Here is a 17,438-nt window from a genome sequence, read left to right as displayed (position 1 = left end):
TTTCTTTCTTTCTTTCTTTCTTTCTTTCTTTCTTTCTTTCTTTCTTTCTTTCTTTCTTTCTTTCTTTCTTTCTTTCTTTCTTTCTTTCTTTCTTTCTTTCTTTTCTTTCTTTTTCTTTTTCTTTTTCTTTTTCTTTCTTTTTTTTCCAAACTTTATTATTATTATTATTATTTTAAGCTCTCTTTTCCACATGACACACATTGCTCCATTGTTTTTGCTTTCTTCTTTCAGCAATACCATTCCAGATGAACTATTCAGGTGATAAGAACAAGAAAAACATTCATATTTAGTACTTTCTCATATTACATACAGATTATGCTGATTAGCCTTCAGAATCATAATTCACCAGTAACTTAATCCTATGCCAAGCCACTGATATAACAACTAAGTGCTCCTGAGAAGCTAGATATTCAGTTTCTGCAGAATTAATACCTGGGGATCAAATCTTTCTGCATTGTTTGAAACCAACTTGTAGCGGTGCATGTCTGATTTGACAATGAGATACAAAACAAATTGTCAAGACACTTTATCTTCAGGAGCTGAAAACAAAGTGTACTGAATTTTGCTCCTAGAGTATTTCATAACCCTTAGTAGTCCCAAAATATGAAAGAAGATATTCCTGTGGTATTAATGATACTGATTAGTACACCTGCCCCTGTGGTAGGCTTTTGGGCACATTTTAATACAACAGCTTTGCCTTTTTGTTATTAATCAATGACTGATTTGAAAAAAAAATAAATCTATTATTCTTCTTGTAATGCAAGAAGGGTCAATAATAGGTAGAAATATATTGAGTTCTTTATTTTCAGATTTTTAAACAAAGTTGGTAAATTTTTGTCATACATTTCAGTGTATTGAAGTCAGTAGAGAAGAGTTTAGGGAATGGAAGTGAAGTAACTACAACAAGCAGAAAGTGATGAAAAACAGAAAGGTTGTGCAAAAAAACAGAACTGAAAAAAGTGGAATGTAAATACTAGTTTTGCATAGCAAATATGTTTTATGATGCAAAAGTATTTCTTTGAACTTAATGTAGAGGGTGAAAATTCAGTAAGTCATCACAAAAAAGGCTTCTGTGGTAAACATTAATTATACGGTTGATGCAAGATAGGTTGCAGGATACATGCTTTACAATGAGAAATCAGACTATTGACAAGGCTTTAAAAACAAGTATTTTAGCTATAATAAGAATATATGGGCAACTAACTGCTCATTAATAATTTTAACAAGGAATTTGAAAAATAGAAATTTTAAAAGAATAAATTCTGAAAGAGTGGATTCCTAATTTCTTTTGCAGTATTTGTAAACTGATTTGTTTCATTAACCCACCTTATATGGAAGGAATTTGCTAAGCAATTATTTTTGACTTTGAGGAACAAAAGCATAACATAATGACTTATAAATGAGAAACCTCACCATGGCAACCTAGAAATGAACCAGTTCTTCAGAACTGTCAGAGCTCCCACAGCTGCTGCTGTTGCTCAATAGAAACCTGCTGTCTCAACTTATTGTGCTTTTGGACTTGTTTCTGAAGGTCAGAATACAGTTTTGAGGGTCACAGTCAAGGATCTTTCTTCTTAAGAAGGGAATTAATTGCTACCCCTGGGAGGAGGTTAAAAAAATAAGCCAATATTTTTGCTCCTATTGGGGGATGCAGTTATAATATGAAGAATGATTAAAGTATAGAGTTCAGTACCCTGGGAGATGACAAAGAACTGGCAAAATCTCAATAAGTACTTGGAAAATGTAAAACTTTTTGGTCATAGCTTGATTCTTTGCATTTGGTCTAAGAGAGTGGTAGAATTAGTAGGTCTAAATGCAAGAAAAAATGGAATCTGGGCTCATTCAGAAAGTGTACATGTATGTGTATGTGAATGTGGTACATTCACAGGCTGAATGGCAGATGAAGCTTGTAGAACTCAATCCAAAAATGTTACTGAATGACTAAAAAAAAAAAAAAAAGACACTCATTTTTTATGAATGTCGTTACTGCTTATCGAGCTTTAGAAGAAAATGGTGTATGAAAATGTCCCCTATAAAAAATAAACAAAATTATGTTCAAAAAAGAACTTACTATAAAACACACTGTCAACAATATCAATTACAACAATTACAATGTCAACAACAACAAAAACAAAAATAATTGTATTTTCCCAAGAGAAAAATTACATGCTTTTTTTTTTTTTCTCTCTACAAGAGCAACACAAAGACTGTTCATACGCAGGAGGTGAAGGTTCCCAATCAGGTAACTGTGTATCTTATTTATACCAATGAAACTTGTGGAGGTCAGTATGAAAAAATGACATATTTGGAAAACAAAACAAAACAAAAAATTTACATTGCTTGGATGGTTTCTTACTGACAAATGTAGATATCCCAGCTGAGGGTTAATGACTAAATCTATAAAGAAAAAAAAGTAACTGGAAAAGTATTTTTCTCATTTTATTTATGGTGTGCTGAAATGTCTACATGTATAAATGAAATGGCTTATTCAATGTTAGAAATGAAGCCTGTGGTGTTTCCAGAGACTGAAATTTGATTTTACGTGTCTCACACCAGATCTAAATAAATAAATAAATAAATAGATAAATAGTGTAAAGTTCTGTAAATATCAGATCTTTCCAATCCCCAAAGGACTTTCAGGTTTTAGCATTTTTAAAAAACAATTAAGCTTAGAAACAGGAAAAAGAACCCCACTGTTAATGAGGTATGTTATAAAAGTCAGCTCATGCTGCTACCCAATTTACTCATTACTTTAGGAATGGTCAAGAGTGTATCTTGTAGTTGAATTGCAAGTTACAATAGATGTATGGCCACTTCATATCACTCTTTTTTTTTTTTTTTGTCATCTTTTTATTCTCATTTATATCTTTCAGTAGCAGCCAGGAAGCAAAACAGAGTTCCCAAATCTACCTTGACTTTGTAGTTGCAGTAGATTCAAGTGACTCCAGTAATTTGATGTCACACATTGATTACAAACAGATCAAAAGGAGAATGAAACTCAGAGACAAAAATGTTTCTTTCATGGACTCCATGTAACTAAAATAGTGTATAAATCAGAAATAGGCATACAGAAGTTGGTTGCAGTATTGGCTATTGCTTATGTAATTGTACTGCATTGCTGTCAGATCTGTTAGACAAAGGCTGGAAATTGAATGCAATCATAACAAATAAATAGTTTTAGTGAAATAAGAATGGTAACTACATCCCTATTTCCCCTTTTCTGAAACAGAATAAACTCTGAGAGTAGCATAGTTACAAACCATGATTCTTTGGGAGTTTCAGAATAACTTGTCCAGCAGGAGCTGAGAAATCCCTCTTTTTTATATATTTACTTTTTCAATATTGCAGAGAAGAGATGTATGTATTTGTTTTCTGCAATGCTTGTAATAGGTATGTCAGTATTTCACCAAGCAATTAAAGACGTGAGAGTTTTGATATGATACAAAAATTTTCAGTCTCAAAATAGATACAGTCTCAAAATAGTATCCAGCAGTCATTGGAGTCTCCATAATGAAGAGGTTATTTTCCAGTGGTAAAACCCGTACTCATCACCAGGTAATATCCTACTCTGTAAGGCTTTAAAACTGAAGAGGTGAAGACAAATACTTGTGCATTTCAGAGACACCTTAAAATGTACTGGTTGCACTTTGTTTACTGTTTTGAATTACCGAGTCTCACATGGCAAAATTTATTAGTTACTCTAAAGATACATGAAGAAATGTATGGCTGGAATATCTATATTCATCAAGATAAATTACATTTTTATAATTATTACAAATAATTTAAAAAAAAATCAATGCATGTTTCATTGAAAGATTTTTTTTTTTTTTAAATCCTTAGTGAATTAATGGAATAAGGAGAGCTGCCCTGTCCAAATTTCATGGCACGGTATGTCCTGCTTGGTAATCATATATTCTAAGTTTGCACGTTTTATTATATCCTCTTCAGAATGGCTATAGAAGACAAGATATATAACTGCAAATTTTATTTATTTATTTATTTTTTGTATGATGAGAAAATTGATTCCCATAACTGTGGAGATGATGTAATTCTTCTGTTCATATTTGTTTGCGTCTATTCCAAACTTTCAGTTTTATGCCCCTCTTGATCTGCATATATGTATGTATATATATAAATATATACCCTTCCTACTCTCAAATTGTCTCTCTCAAAATATCTAGGAGTCATTTCAGTTATGACTCATCCTAGCCTTGCTTCATTCAATCAGCTTCTAGTTTTGTATTCTAGTTTGCATATACCTTGTGACTTGGAGTAATTTCTATGTAACATTTCTGTCTTTTTTCCCTTTAAAACTTATCTGCCTGCTAGACTGATCTTGTCACCTTACATACGCTTGATATGAATGCTTAGGTAGTAAATCTTAATTATTGCAGTGCCACAAATATGAAAATAAAATATGGGTTTTATGAGAAAAGACAATGCTGTAATAATCTCTAGGATCTTGTTATATGACTGCATGATCTTGTTTATTCACCACAATACATAGGTAACCTGTGTAGTTTCCAAATAGGAGATAGCTTGTAAATCAGTATAATCAAGTCTTCAAATTTTGACACGTTGTTGGGGAGACATAACACATTTCATTCCTAAAAGAGCAATAACAACATTTAATACCTACAAATTGAGACATTTTTCATTGTGTTCTTAATGTTTCTATTTATTCCACTTCTGCTGGCCAATTTCTCACGTTCTCTTTAGTGAAGGGCCTGTATATGATCAAAAGAGCGGATGTGAAAATATACATATGCGATCATGTGATGCCACATGGCTGGTATGTAGATGGTTTTCAGCTTCATTCTCTGCATAAATTCATACCTGATGTTGTATATATTCAATTTAATTTTAAATCACAGGGCAGAATAATGTATCAATGAACAAATCTTTTATTACTATTGTGAAATTTAATACATGACAAACTGAAAAGAAGCAGCTTTTCAGTGTTCAATAAAACTCATATCTATTCCCTGAAAATTCTTGGTATTTTGGAAGAATAGGTATTTTCACATGTGGGCAAACTCCACAGAAGTGCAATAATACAGATTCATAGTTGGCTGGTGTGGTCCAACATCTCAACATATGGCCAGAGCAAATTAATCCTAGTTATGCTTTCCAGTTTACCCATGCGTACTTTCTACTACATAATAAGTATATAATGGGTATGCATGTTAGTGTTCACCGTATGGGCTTAGAATTAGAAGTGGAAGATGATAACACCATGCATCTCAGGTCTGTATTCCTGAAAGAGAAAGATTTTTTAACTAATAGACTATGCCTGACCTTAGCCAAGGAGGGTAGGAGGTGTTGGTGGAAAACTAGTTAATTCTAATTGCATCCAAATGTATCCCTGTTTACACCTTGTTCTAAGAGAAAATATGTTGTTAATCACCAATGGCCCAGCTTCACTACTTGAATTATCCCTGATGTGAAACTGCAGCTGTGGATTTTACTCTTCTGTTTAGGAAAATTAAAAGACAACTCACAGAATATACAAGATGTGAACAAAGATGGATGTTTGATCTGATCTGGTTTTACAATTCCTATTTTTTATACTATGAAGTATGAATTCTTTATTCACCAGCTCTGGACTGCATGGATCTTCTATAATGTCATACTGATTACTTCCTCTTAGCTTCTTTATAGCATCTCTGAGTTGAGTTTCTAGACAGACTTGACAACATGGCTTGGAGGCAATGGCCTATGTGTATTCAGCTCTTGGGGAGGATCTAGCTGCATCACATAGTTCTGGGGTAAAGAAACTCAGTCCGAATGGACTTATAAGTGATATATGTTACTTCAGCATGCAAATGATATTCTATTGTCTTACTTCAGTGCTTTCAGTGCATACATTTCAGGACTTTCTCTACTTCAGGGAGGAATGTGAATTCATTCCACTACAAGTGAAGTGTCACTATTGTCACACAGTCAAATCCCCTCTTGATCTCATCACACCACTGTATACCTTATTCAAAAGGCCTTTGAATGATGAAGATAACCTTCAGGTGAACCCCGAAGGGGCAGAAACCCTGCAAGGGATGGGATCTGCACTGCTCTGCTGGTCCTGCTAGTTAGGCAAATATTTTTCAACAGTTTCCACCTGTTTCACACAGGCCATGTTTCTCCTTCCCCTGTTCTCACTTGGCTATAAATTGGTTTGGTGTCTCTAAGAGTTGCTTAGAGGAGATATACAAAGAAGTTGTGTAAATGTGATGCCATATGACCACAGTTTCCCTCATATTCCTCAGAGGTTACAGTCACAGGGCATCAGGGTGGAGGAAGGGAAGCAAAGACTGCTGTCTGTATTAACTCTACCGAGCCTTAGCTTTTAATGGCTTTAGGTAATAGGAACAATTTTGCCAGCATTTTGATAAGTTTTCCATAGGTGTTTTTGTAGGAAATTGCTGCACTGTGGAGAAGTTTGTACTGGCTTGCCACACCATTGTGATTTTTCACATTATAACCTGTTGCCTTTCCCAGAAGATAGCTGAAAAAGGTTCCAAAACTCACTGCTGTGCATTTGGTCTAGGGTACAATGTAAGCCTTCATTCCACTGTGTTTCTCTACAATCTCATACTATTCCTCATCTTAGTTTTCATCTTTAAGTTTCCTCCTTCTTTTACCCCTTCTAAGATTTTTTCGTTGTTCCAGTTACTGAGTATCCAACATCTGTATAAGAAAATTTGGTTTTATCAACTATTTTTTGTTAAAATCTGACCACCTCATTGCCAGCTCTTTAAAATACACAATGCGATGCTGCCACTCTGAGACAGTCCCATCTGTGCAGTAGCTTGTGTAACCTGTAACTTCTGAGCCTGTGTTTGTATAAGCATAGTGTGCATATACATATAGATAAATACATGTGTACATGTTTTTCATGTGTGTGAGCTTGCTGATTCACAGTGAAAACTGAACATGGTGAGAAATACTACTTTAAATATTTACTTCTCACTGTGAAAGTAGGCAAATTATTCCCCAACTTTAAATACTTTGCACTTGCTTTGGTGTAACCTTCTTGGGTTTCACACAGCTTATATGCAGAAGAGATATTTTTTCATAAGTGTTTTAAATAACTTTTTCAGCCTTAACTTTTAAGAATTTCAAAATCAGCAGTTTTACTAAATTGCTTTAAATTCTCCAGAGATCTTCCAGATCTACCTTTTCCCCCTCTTCCCTCTTGTTGTCTCTGTTATCTCACATTTAACTGAGTGATAGCTTTAATAAACACTGAGCTCAGTCACAGGTTGAAATTGCACATGGAAAGGAAAAGGCATTAGTGAACTTCATTTTAAATGCCAGCCTTCAAATCATGGGTTGCACACATTCCTTTAATATTTCAATGCCTTGCTAGATCTAAATATCTATCAGTCTGCACTTTGCTGCCAATGACCTTCTTTCAAATAGTGATTTATCACGTAAGCCTCCACAGCATCCTGTAAACGCTTTTCCAGAGATATGTATAATGCTCTCTAAAGTGCAGGCCAGTCAATGATTTCATGACAGAAGGAGTGGCTTTAGACAGGGAAAATCAAGAAATGATTTAAAAGAATGACAATGAATTCTGCAGTACATAGGCAAAATGGACACATAACTTAGACAAAGGGAATAGCACTATTGAACTTTGTTAGTTCTGGCCTAGACAACACCTCTGAATGAAGCAGGTAACTTAGGGCATAACACACCTACTTAGTGAAGTAAGAAATGTTTTATTTCTGGTTTATTAATTTGAGAATCCATTGATTTTTTTCATAACATCAATACTAGCACAACCACTTCTGTCAAAGAGCACTTCAGAAGAGTAGTGACAACACATGGATCCTTTTGTCTATGTAATTTATGGTCTCCTCAGACCACACAGGCCTTTATCTTTCTTAAGCACTCATAACAGTAAAGCACTTCCTGATCTGTTTGACCACACCAAAAATGGAAAAGAGAGCTAAAGAGCAATTACTTCCATTTAAAATTTGCATGTGAAAGGCAGAGATGACTTTCAAAAAGTATAATGTTATTTTTTTTCTCTGATTTATTCATTTTTAATAATATATTTTAAAGACTGAAGAAACACATATAAAGGAGTAAAAAATTCACAAAGGAAAACTCCTTTCCTTGAAAGATTTCTTTGTCTCGATTACAATACAAATTATATTTATGGAAGAAATAATGTATCCAAGCACTGGTGTTAAGAGTCCAATCAAAGGGAGCATATTTTCTCTGCTGGTGCTCTTCGCAAGATATGAGCAAGATCAGAACAAAGGTAAATTTCCTTTTTTATTATTATTTTTATAAAAATCATTCTAGAAATTTCTTCTAAAAGAGACTAATAGTTTCTTTAAAACAAATATGTCAAATGTGCAATGTATCTGTCATTTTGTATTGGCTTGGACAGGATAAAGCTGTTATTTATTTTATTGTTTCTATGCTTATTTGCTTATTTATTTATTTATTACCAATAGTATGGCACTATGTTTTTGATTTGTGATGAAAATAGTGTTGATAAAACACCAGTGTTTTAGGTATTGCAGAGTCAAAGACTTTCCTGCTTCCCTGCCAGCGAGGAAGCTGGGGATGCACAAGAAACTGGGAGGGGACACAGCCAGGACAACTGACCCAGACTGGCCTAAGGGGTATTCCATACCATATGATGTTATGTTCAACCATAAAAGCTGGGGGAAAGGGTGAGGAGGGGTGACATTTCAGGTTATGGCATTTGTCCTCCTAAGAAACCATTGCACATGATGGAGTCCTGTTTATCCGGAAATGGCTGAACCTGCTGATGGGAATAACTGAATGAATTCCTTGTTTTGCTTTGTTTGTCTGTGCAGCTTTTTCTGCACCTATTACGCTGTCTTTGTCTGAATCCATGAGCTTTCTCATTTTTACGTTCCCAATTCTCTCCCTCATCATTCTGGGGGGAAATGAGTGAGCAGTTGGGTGGTGCTGAGCTGCCTAAATGGGTGAAATCACACAACACCTTTGCAAATCATATTTCTAAATTTCAACAGATCCACTATTAACAAACAGCACTAACATATGTAATATAAATACTAAAAACTTTCCTTAGTAACTAGCACACTGAGGCAACATGGACTATTATTACACCATCTATTATTCAAAGTAATTCAGTTAATAAAAATTCTTTTTAGTAGTTTTTCTGTTTTTCCACATGGATCTATGACAGTTCTGTTGTGATTTGTTGTGCATAAATCCATAATTTTTCTAAACTTGCAAAGTAGATGAAAGTTTCCATGAGTTAGTGCTATTTCTTTTACATTTACTGAGAGTTTTCCTGCAAAATTAACCTTGTTTTACACATCACTGATGAATTAAGGAGATGGTATAACTATAAAAATTATATTCCCTGTCACATGAATTTCATCATCCTGATGGCACATATAATTGCATAGAAAGTAAAATAACAAATCTGTGAAACTATATTGTATACTGCAGTAAGAATTGTTTATAACTTCTTCACAGAATAATCAGTATAAGAAAGTCTACAGGTTACAGTTTCCCTCACTTCAGTAGAGAAAGTAAAAAGCCAGAGGACGTTTAAATGTGAAATTTTCTGATGTCATTATTACCCCCCCCCCCCCCCGGCTTCACATTACAGCATCTTAAACATATGATTTGTTTCAAAAACAATTTGTCACTCACCAAGTGAATTGTTATATTTCTGGATCTTAAAAAAACAACACAGTTTCCCCACATGGGTGTTTAATCAATTTAACCAGTCAGCACTCTTGCTCTACCAGCAGGTGTTTGGCAGGCAGGAGCACAAAACGAGTCCCATTAATGCAGGGCATAATTTATCTTATTTAAGAGGCTTTTTGCATTTTCACGTGGAATTCACACATGGAATATAATATAATTATTATTTGTACCACCTTTTTACTTTTTATTTTTTCTTTACACGTACAAATAATATTTGTGTCTTTCCTACAACAATGCAACATATTTTGATCAAGTTGCAAATAGTACAGAACTCTCTCACAAAAGTTGTTTCTTCTTGGCTTATAAATATATATATATATGTATATATTTGTGGAATCTTTCTGTTGTCACAGTATTTGCAATATTCAATCAAAACCATTTTTCTAAACAGAACTTGAATTTCTAATATGAAAAGAAACTTTTTCCCCCAACATTAATTACTTCTCAGGAATGCTTGTAAGAATAATTTTTATAATGAACAATTTTTCTTTGTTGGATGACTTTAAGGTATGAACCAAATGAAGAAGAAAGTTCAGCATTTTATTTTTAAAAAACAACTGAAAAGTAATAAAAGTTTAAGATTCAGTGCCTCTCAAAGCTAAGATTGTACATATACAAGAATTTTTCATCCTTTTCCAAGAGTAATAACTCAGCCTTATATCTTTCCATTAGTCAGATAATTATCAAGAGTGCTTTCTGTTCTTGCTATGATTCCCTGTGGCATATGTAGTTGTAATTTTGATCACTCTATTTTTAATTTTCATTCATTACTAAGAGAAAAATTTCACCGTCAAAATATGTTTATAGAGAATGTATCTTTGGTCTTATCTACAGAAGAAAGTATTTTCAATACCACCCAAATATGGGTTTCCATGTATGTAAGTATATTGCCATATGAATATCTACTGTGTAGGCAGTATTTGAGTAGAGGAGATTAGGGCAGTAGTGATCTTGTTTGCAACGCTTTGGGAAGTTTTATGCTTTGCTTTATAAGACTAATTAAGCTAGAACACCTAGAAAATCTTTTCTGTGTAACCACTTTTTTTTTTTTTTTTCTCCAAGAAGACCTGATGAAGACATGTTCAGAAAGACTTAGGTTCAGAAAGACTTAGTATGTGTTTCAGATGTCTTTTATTGCTCCTGTTTATTGTGGCAGTCCACAGTCCACTGGACAGTATAATGGAATAGACTGGCTTTCATGGTTGTGGCAGGTAAAGACATGGGATCCAGTTCTGTGTTGAACTGGGGGGATCCAGCCCTTGCAACAAACAACACAAATAGCAAAGGGGACTTTAAATAGCTTCTGAGATAGGTTTTTCAGTCTTGCACAGACCGCATTGTCAGTCCAGATACATTTGAATATGAGTTTACAGTCTGCTTCATGTGGAAAGAAAGAAATGGTCTGACCATGGTCTTGCTGCTGCCACATTCCCTCCATTTGCTAGGATCTAGACAGGTTTTGACCTAAAGCAATTCCAGCAACATGAGATGCAGCTAGAGACTGAGGTTCCTGAGCTGGAACGACATGGGTTGTTTTCATAATGACAAAACAATATAATTTATCCTTAACAAGACTGTCTTCTTTGGAGTCAAGCTAATGTGTTTTACAAGGGAAGAAGAATTAAACACCTAATTACTCCTATTTCTTCATCTTAAACCTAAATTCACTGAAAATGTCATATTTTCATGTTTTCCACATAGACTGATAATTTCAAATTGATATTTTTACTTTACTTATTTATTTATTTTACTGGAGCTCTCCCATCTTTTGAGTTGCTGCTGGCAGCCTTAGATTCTCCCCCCTTTCCCCTTGGCTTCTCTTCCCTTTTCCAACTGTTTAATTGTATACTTCCAATTTATTTGATGCTTAAAAAGTATGAATATTTTATTTCTTGAACATCTGTTAATTAGTCAATCTGTCTGCAAGACAACATAAATTAACTGCACACTGGAAATAGTCTGAACATGAAGTAAAATTATCAAATTTATACTGGCTAAAAGATTCTAAGATTCTAAGCTTGTTCACCAAATTCACAGGCACTTCAGGAATGCTGATCATACTGGTCACTCTTAATAGTGTATACACAAATCTTGAGCTTTAAGTTTCCTACTTTCCTGGAGGAAAATAATATATTTTATCTGGAAACTTATAATTTTGGAGGCATTCAAGTGCGCAAGAAATCCATCTTTCTCCATTATTACTGGGAAAGATAAATTCACTCGTGAATATTTTTGCATGCTTAATACTAAAATGTATCTGAAATATCCTGATGTAGAGCAGATTTGGAACCTTGCTTCTTCACCAAACTACTCTGCTAGATCTGTTGTTAGGACCTACAGATTTGTCCTCCTGGACGTGTTCCTACACTCTAATCAAGACACGTTTCAGTTCTTGTTTTTGATCCATTGAACAGACTGTAAACTTCTCTAGAAATTCCCATTGATATATTTTCTTCTCCAAAATCATTTAATTACTACAGGAAAGGATGGCAAAATGACTGTAGCCATAGTTTTATATGTATATTTTTTAAAAAGCTCTCTAGGCAAATTGAACGCTACATCTTGTGTTGCCATTAGATCTGACAGAATAATTTCATTAATTTATGTTGTCACCCATTGTGATATCATTGTTGTTGGATTTGATGTTAGTTACAAATCAATATCAATTAACCTGAGTATAGATTTCAGACCTTGAACTCAGTAAATCCTTCATCAGATTTACTTTAATATTAGAATTAAACAAATTTATCTGATACATACAAAATGTAACCGAAGGCTTTAACAGTAATGCATACTGATATCGTTAGTTGAGTGGTATATTCCATGCATTATTTAATTTTAGTGCAGTTCGAAATCACCTATATACTCCTATTTGTTAGATAAGGCGAATTACTACTGAGATCAGTGGGAATATTCCTCTGAGATACACAGAAATACAATTATTGTTGCAGAAGTTTAAACGTGCCCAGAAGCTCTTCTGCATTGCGTAGAATCAATACAGTAGAGGTAGGGCACTTAATTCAGTGATCTTGTAGCTACTGTTAAATTAAGACAAAACCAAATGTGCAAAAGTGTATTTTCCATCATGCAGGGGTAAAAAAGAGATATTTCCCTTCCATTTATTCTGATTTTATATTTCCTAAATGGAAAGTTACATTTAATAGCAGAAGTTTGTTTTAATTTCTGAATACCTTCAAACAATTCTTTCTTGGCTAATGTGCTCAGAACATTGCAATACAGAAATTTTGAAATATTGCTATATGATTTGTCTATGTCTGCTGTTAATAGAAATGGAGAAGCTTTTCCTGAGCCAATTCAGGTCCCTTTTAAGGTTGTGTCCTTACATTTTTTCTTATTTATTACAGATATTTGAGAAATAAATTATATATATATTTCCTTTTAAATCTGAGAAAAAAAAGACTTAATTGCTAGGTTGCAGGTAATGAAGGATGTAGGAGAAGTTCAGTGGCTCCTGCATACTCGATATTAAGGTTCAGTACTCCCCGTTCTTGCTTATTATGCATGTGTGATCTGTTTATTGTGCTATCCTCTTGTAATCAGAGTGAGAATATATTTACCTTTTGGTAAATAAATGCTGGTTAGTTTAGTTTATTTTCCTCTCTTTCCTTTATTTTGTTTTATTTTATTTTATTATTATTATTTATTATTATTATTATTATTATTTTCTTTCTGAAGCACAATGATTAGTTCAGATGTGATATTGGTACTGCAGATAGCTAGCTGATCAATGTTAAGTACGTATTGGGAAACAAAGTGGAGGAAAGACTTCATTCAAGAAAGAAGAAGTCCTCATTTCTGGTATGGGTAGGAAACAAGGTTTTCCAGCTTACAGCTACAAGAGATGGGTTGCGTGTTTGGAAATGAAAAATGCTAAGGGAAGTTTTCTACTTGTTGGTACAGACTTCAGGCAGAAGAATAAACTCAGCAAGCTGGGCTGCTTACATTGAAACTACAGCATATCTTGACTATGTTTCATCCATTTTATCTTTCCTTCAACAGTATCTCGAGCGGAAGAGGAATGTTTTCTCCCAAAAATCTTTAAATTCTATGTCTGTGTACACATTCACTAGTAAGCCAATACTCAGAATTGGCTCATGCCTGTGCTCCAGCAAAAGTTTGTCTGTGTGAGATAGATCCTAAATAATAGGATTTATCTTAGTTATAAGTTTATTCAGAATGCTTAAACTGGGATATTTTCTGTTTCCCCCAATATACTAAAACTAGTAGATGTGTCCATTTTTGTGGGCTTAAATCTGTCCCAACTGCAGATGTAATTGAGTCTAGATCTCTCTTCTCCTTGTTAATTTGAGATGAATGCCCTACTGCATCATTTTAAATGCTATGTCCTCAGCCCCTTTGAGGAATTCCAGACTGCATTCTGACCTGCCACTGGTCTGCATGGAAGTGCATAGCCTGAAGGCTCAGGGGAGCATGATTTAAATTACAACTGCTCTTCATTATTCCCACTGACTGGATTTGTTAGTACTACTCTTCTCTGTGTACTAGTAGCCATCAATTGTATCATCAGACACGTAACTCTTTCCACGTATCACACAGGGAGTTCTGGTGCTGGACTCAGGGCTGCTACAGGAACAGGGGATTTAAACACTGCATTCAGTGTTGCTGAATGTGCTAACTTAAGCCTTTACTGTGCTGGTCCTAACTTGCTAGGTCCACTGTCTGCCTTGTCCTCTCCAAAATCTTCCTTCATATTAACCTACTTAAGATATACCTCTTTCTTTTGAGTGGGGATAGAGACCTTTGGAACAAAATAAAATACAGACCTACGCAATAAAAGCTTTTGAGACTGTCAGACTGTCAGATAGTATATTATCTGGAAGTGGTTTTTTTTTTTTTTTTTTTTTTTTTTTTTTTTTTAACACAGAAATAAACCAGAAAGATGAACTGGAAAGGAAAGACCTTTTGAGTGTCAATTAGGTTTAAGGTCCATTGACAAGATGTAATATAAGTCACTTTGTGCACAAATGTTACCATTGATTTTCTGTTTAACTGTACTATCTTCATCCTCCAGCAATTACTGTGCCTGCTGCTAAGATTTTTCTCTTTAATAGCATCTACAGGTACAGCTTTTATCCTCAAAGTTTTACCTTTCTGTGCTTATAGGCCAGGTTTTCATATAGAAATATAGTGATGTGTCACCTAATTTTAGATTATCTTTCTATATCCCTCATATTTCAGTAAGTTAAAGGGCTAACTCATAAATCAAGAGTGTCACTGGAACACATCTTTATATTTCAGGAAAGTAGCTAACTTGCATTAGAGTGAAAGACAATCTTCAGTCTCTCTGTGAAATATCCCATTTTATTTCAGAATTTATACAGAAAATTATAAATATATATATATATATGTCTTTTTCTTCTTATTACTATCATTATTTAATTCGGACATCTTAATGCACTTTGCCAGGAAATAACACTGTTCTTCTTTCCCACCAAAATTCAATCTGTTTTAGCACAAACTTTTTAAAGTGTATGTAAAGTTTCCCACACCTAAATAGTATTCTAAATTAAAGTGGGCTTGCTGTGTTCAGTCATATGTACTTCATTATTTAAATTCTTTTACTACATACAGCTGTACAAATTTCATCTTGTAATGAGGAAATACACATGCGTTAGACAGTGTACTGAAGAACTTGTCTAATATAAAACTCAGAGATCTGTATTACAAAGAAACACAGATGACTATAGGATTGATGGGGGTACTCTAGAATAAACATCCTTGTTGACATTGGAAGCTCAAGTGCTACAATGGGAAAATACTCAAAATTTGAGCTCTTTGCACTCTACCAATTTCAATGATAATTAGTAATTTCATTGAATTCATCTTCCTGCTCTAAAACAGATTTCAAAGACACAGCTACAAGAGTGTTTTTTGTTTTGTTTTGTTTGTTTGTTTTTCTCTTTTCCTTTTTAATATATGTCTTAGTCACAAGTTTTCTACATGTTTTATATTTTGAACCTCTATGAGGTTCAAGAGATCCACGGTGTGCTCAGTGGTCTTCTGATGCTTCCTGGAAATATTTTAATTACGTATAGTGCTCTTCATGTCATGTAGGCAGAATAGTAGCCAATAATATCCTGTGTCCCTGTTGAGCTTTAAAATTGAAACCACGCTTTCAGAACCCTGCCCTAAATTAGCTTTCACACCAGTAAAATTGCACTGCACAGGCAACCTCAGCTCTGCTGTCTGAGCTATATCTAATATATCTAATAATGCATACATCATAAAATGCCTGTAATTGCCCACAATCTGCTTTTCTGCTAGCTCTTTCATATCTGGAAAATTGGTAACATTCATAAAACTTCCATTTATCTCTGAGCTTTTGTAGCATACCTGAAATATTAACTTTAATGAAAATGACATTTTTCTGTTGAGATTAGTATATGTATAGTTATCTTAGACCATCAGTTTGTTGTTCTGAGATGAAATTAAAATTGTACATATGTGTAATGTGAGTTACAATGGAGTTAGAGATAAAAAGCTGAGAAGAAAGAATTTCCTAACAGCTTCTACAGATGCATTCAACTTTTCACTTATGTTAAAAACACAGTGATAATAAGCCTTAACACCTTACTTTCTCTGAGTATATTTCTAGCTTTAAACTGTTTCCCATTACTTTTTTTTTTTTTTTTTTTTTTGTGAGTAGGATTATGTGGAGTCATGGCTTAACAAACACTAATGTTTCTATTTTCTCTCTACCTCATCCCCTCCATCCCCCTCTGCCTCTATCTTGAGAGAATTCAACAAAGAGAAGGGAGTCATCAGTACTTAACAGAATATTTCCAAGTCTTAAATTGTGTCTCTTTTGCCAGTGTCACATCATTTATTTACCCACCTTGCTTTCTTTACATGCCCATCTGAAATCCGCTCTGCCCTGGGATTTCCCATTTGATTCATAACTTCACCATCAATGAAACTTCTGTTTTAGCTGGTTCCCTCATCCATGGCCTCTCTGCCTATAATGTGGAAGTTCAAGCAGTTGACTTTTAGGAGTCTTCTGGTTTGTTGCTTCCTCTTCCTCCCAGAGGAGAAGCCAGAGGACCTCTTCCATAGCCCAGCTGCTCCTGTCAAGGTAGATACAGCCTGACACTTATTCTTGTGAATGAACTATAAATACCAGTTTCAGGAAATAAAAAATGTTCTCCTTGGGAAATTATTTAAAATGGAAATGAAACAATCATTGAACTTTTTTTTTTTTAATTTCATCCTGCTCTGTTTGTGTTGAATACATGTTTAAGTCTGTGACCCATAGGAATGTTTGTGAAAATGAGACAGACTTGTGCTCGTAAATGATTACTATCTTTGAGAACCTGTTGAAAGGATCCATATGTGGTGTCATTAATATAAATGATTTAAGAGTATGGAATAAAATTTTTAATTTTTCAAAAATACTAAGTATTACTTAGTTTTCAATGTCAGTTTGAAAAAGCGGAGAGAAAGAAGGTTCTCTGTCATTCTCTTCATCAGGGAATGTAGTGATAGGACAAGTGGTAATGGCTTTAAACTAAAAGAGGGTAGGTTTCAATTAGATACAAGGAAATTATTATGAGGGTTGTGAGGCACTGGCACAGGCTGCCCAGAGAAGCTGTGGATGCCCCATCCCTGGAAGTGTTCAAGGCTAGGTTGGATGGGGTTTTGAGCAACCTGGTCTGGTGGGAGGTGTCCCTGCC

This window comes from Anser brachyrhynchus, assembly GCF_964034855.1.
Source record: "Anser brachyrhynchus genome assembly, chromosome: 2".
In the NCBI taxonomy this organism is placed as follows: Eukaryota; Metazoa; Chordata; class Aves; order Anseriformes; family Anatidae; genus Anser; species Anser brachyrhynchus.
This window is presented reverse-complemented; position numbering follows the sequence as displayed.